Here is a 4,112-nt window from a genome sequence, read left to right on the forward strand (position 1 = left end):
TTGACAATATACACTCAATATGCGAGACATGTTATATATTCAGTTTCTTTTTATACATATTATAGTTTCATTTCAGCAAAACTAAAGTATCATTTCAATTTAACTACAGTTTATTTGAGAATATACACTCAATATGTGAAACATATTATTCAGTTTCATTTTATACATACTGCAGTTTCATTTCAACACAACTAAAGTATCATTTATACGGGAGGTGAGCCTCAGTGGAGGCAATATTGGCTCTTGTGCTTCAATAGGTTGAGAAAGTAGTTATGGACAGATACTGCATTGTAATAGAGTCAGTAGTATTCAAAAAAAAAGTATCATTTCAATTATTTAATTATTATTTCATTTAATTTGATAATATAAACACAATACGCGAGACAATGCAAGTTATTCAGTTTCATTTTAGATACACTGTAGTTTCATTTTGTTATGAACACACAAAAATATATGGTACTACGTATTTATTAAAATTTAACAGTCGCCGTTTCTTTACTTAAAGAGATGGTGCAGTTTTCGGACCATGGTCCACCGTTTAACAATTGGGTAAATAATATTTGGATCACGACCCACATTACAATATGAATCATAGATAGATGCTTATTTAAGTATACTGAAAGTTCATTTTAATATACTAAAGATTCATTTTTAGGTAGTATACAAAAAAAAAATGAACTTTTAGTACGCTAAAATAAAACTTAAAAAAAAAACATTCTGTATAGTAGAAATGAATATTATATCAGTGATTTGGTGGTATATCTTACAAGGTGGACCATGGTCCATAATATAATAATTGCCAAATTTAATACTTTTAAATCTCTCCTATAATGTGATGGCCTGGTCTCATATATCCTGATCAGTGAGGCGGGTAGAATTTTTCATAAATATTACAAATTTCTTAGATAAGTAACTCTTCACTCTTTAATATTAAATTTTGATTTAAAAATATTATATTTTTCATAAAAAAAATATCACATGTACCCTCCTAAGCATTATATTTTCTTTTTTAAATAACAATTAATCAATTTATCGTATTTTCAAAAAAAAAAATCAATTTATCGTGATTAGTATTTCAATTTTTCTTATAAGTAACTATTTAATTAACATCTAAATATTGTAAGTAATAAAAAAATTCATGATTAGTATTATATTTTTCAAAATAAGTATTACATTTTAAAGTTAATTTGAAGCGTCGCACAATAAAGATCAATAAGATGGTGTAACAATGAGACTCATCCAATTTCTTGATATGTATCAGTAAACACAGAAATCAAAAACAAAAACAAAAAAAAAATGAAATAAAATAAAGTACGATAGCTAGTATCCAAAGTTTATGTTGCCAATGTTCAAAAAAAAAATAAAAAATTGCCAATGTAAGGAAAAATAGTCCAGAGTCCAATGCCCAAATGCCAAAAAAATAAGAGTACATATATAAGAAGGTTCCAGGAATCAAGGGTCAAGATCCATGTGACTTGGACCCTTAAGACAAGGAAAACAAAGCATAGAATAGAATTCTCTCTCTCTCTCTCAGCTCTCTCCCCCCTTTCTATCTCTCTCTCTTTCTATTCCCCTATCCAAAAAAGTGTTCAGAATTTTTCAAGTTTGCCACTATCTCAACCATATTACAAAACACACAAACTAAGATTTCTCTTCTACCAACTTTCAGATGCTCATCTCCAAGTACTATTGATTTCTAAGCCAATTTGTCTTCAATAAAATGAGAGCCCCATCAGGTGAAGGCCAAAGAACAAGAAGAAAGGGTTCAAGAAGTGGCAAAATTGCAGTTTTCTTAGTTTGGTTTCTCATGCTTTCTTCTTCTCAGTTATGTACAGAAGCCCACTCCATGATCCAATCAAGAAAAGCCCGGTTTTTCAGTTGGAATTCGGATCCAAATATGGGCCATGCAGTTGGAGCTTCAAGTCGTCCAAGCAGTGTGAAGAAGAATGGTTCAGATAAAGTGTATGAAGATGACAAGAGAATAGTTCATACAGGTCCCAATCCTCTTCACAACTAGTTAGCATTACTGAATACCCCAAAAAAAAAAAAGAAAACCCAGAAATTTCAAGCTTTGCTACTATTGATTCTAATTTATGTTTGGGTCTAGAACTGAAAAGTGGAAAAAAATCTGTTAACTTATTTCTTTCTCCCACCCTTCTATTGGCTCTTATTTTTTTTTTCTTTTAGATGACGAGGAAAACCCACATAACCCTTTCGGGTGTAGGTAAATCTCGTCCTGTGACCCTAGCCGACAAATGACTATAAGAAAGCTGACAGGCTCAAACTAAGGGAGCAAGAATTCGAAAAAAGTGTGAATTTCTTGTCATCTTGGTTAGGGTTATCCCTTCAATTTTTATTTCTTGGCTTAGAATTCTCTGGATTAGAATTAATGGTAGCAAAGTTTTTTTAGCTTTTTCAGTCAATGTTTAATGAGAGGTTATGGGCACAAGGCAAGGCAGGGCAGACAGAGAAGCAGAGCAGAGTTAAAGGCTTCAACTATATAGTTATAAATGCTCTCCTGTTTATTATTTTCTTTTTTTGGATTTTGAATTATTTTTTTTTTCCCACTGTTGTAACAACTGTACCTTCTGTTGTTGTATTAATTGTATGTGGTTTATTCATCTTTTTCATTCTTTTTATTTTTGGTCACCCCAGATTACTCAGACCAACTCAACATGCTTTTTGCAGTGTTTAAGCACTGCCCATTCTTTCCCTCTGCTAATTACACCCCCATCAGGTCCTTGCACTGCATTCTATTGCATGCCTTTAGCTTTTATTTATGAGGGATGTTGTAATAGCTACAGTTAGTCAGTTAATTGTGAAACCAACTACTTCTAAACCCTATTTTCAATTTTCAAAATGGTACATATATTGTGTAAATGTTGTCACTCCCATGTGTACCATTCACACTTGTGTGATACCGTCTCACGGATCATTATTCGTGAAACGGGTCGGGTCGGGTCGAAACAACATGCAAATGTCATACTTATATGTGCAAATGTCATGCTTATATGCTCAAATGTAATACTAATAAGGAATACAATTTTTATTTAAATCGAAATGTAAAAGTATATTCCCTTAAAAGTATTACATTTACTCTTGTAAGTAACAAAAATTTTATTCATGATTAGTATTACATTTAAGCATATAAGTATGACATTTGTGAATATAAGTATTACATTTATATCTTGATCTGACCTGTCTCACGGTGAGACGGTCTCACACAAATTTTTCCAACAAAAACTGAGGGACGACATTTACACCACTAATAATTAAGGAGTGACATTGATAATTAGTATATTATGGAGGGACATAAATTACATTTTTATCTTGATTCGACCCGTCTAAAAAAAAACATCCGTGAGACATTCTCACACAAATTTCACATTTTAGTTGCCTTAACTAATTGGATAGTATGAAGTTAACTTTCTTTCTTAAATCATCTATTATTGTATGAGATGGTATTTAACACTTGATATTCAGATAAAAGGGTTTGAAACTAGTTAGATGATGTGATTTATGGTGGTATTTTCATTTATGATGTACAACATTCATCTGCTTTTAATTGGCGGTGCACACTAGGGATAGGGTCCTATAGTTGCTGTTTTCATGAACACGAGCCTTTTCATTACGTAATAATTAAGTGTTCAAAAAGGTAAACAGAAATAAGGTCTAAAGTGGAAATCTATTGGTCTAGGGCTCCGGTTCTGGCTTTTACTTTTGAGTCGTCTCATTCATGTTGTAGATTCCTTTGACTTTAACTAGCAAACTCTAGCTAGCCCCCTCCGTGTGTACTAAAGACTAATATCAGTGCTCCAATATGGTTGATTAATGGTTAAATTTTCAATTAAAAAAATATTGGATTAATTTTATAATTAATACAAATTTTTTAATTTATAATACTTATAAAATAATTTTTTACTGTTTTTTCTTCTATTTTTCAATAACAGTTAACTTATCTAAATTATTGATGAATCAGATTCATCCCACTATAGTGTGTGTGGGGGAGGGGAGGGACACTCCAGTCCCGATAGTGATACAAACTCAATGGATTTATCATTCACTTGAAATGGTATCGGATATAAATGGGTAAAGATAAATATTATTGATGG

At 31.5% G+C, this 4,112-nt stretch overlaps 1 long non-coding RNA gene across 1 annotated transcript; it reads left to right on the forward strand.

Annotated features, from left to right (window-relative positions):
- The first annotated feature begins 1,886 nt into the window (after positions 1-1,886).
- LOC116017710 lies at positions 1,887-2,621 on the forward strand. Its single transcript, XR_004097951.1, has 2 exons — positions 1,887-1,994; positions 2,420-2,621. It is a non-coding gene; the product is annotated as an uncharacterized LOC116017710 (long non-coding RNA).
- The last annotated feature ends 1,491 nt before the right edge of the window (positions 2,622-4,112 follow it).

The sequence above is a fragment of the Ipomoea triloba genome, chromosome 4 (genome assembly GCF_003576645.1).
Source record: "Ipomoea triloba cultivar NCNSP0323 chromosome 4, ASM357664v1".
Classification (NCBI taxonomy): Eukaryota; Viridiplantae; Streptophyta; class Magnoliopsida; order Solanales; family Convolvulaceae; genus Ipomoea; species Ipomoea triloba.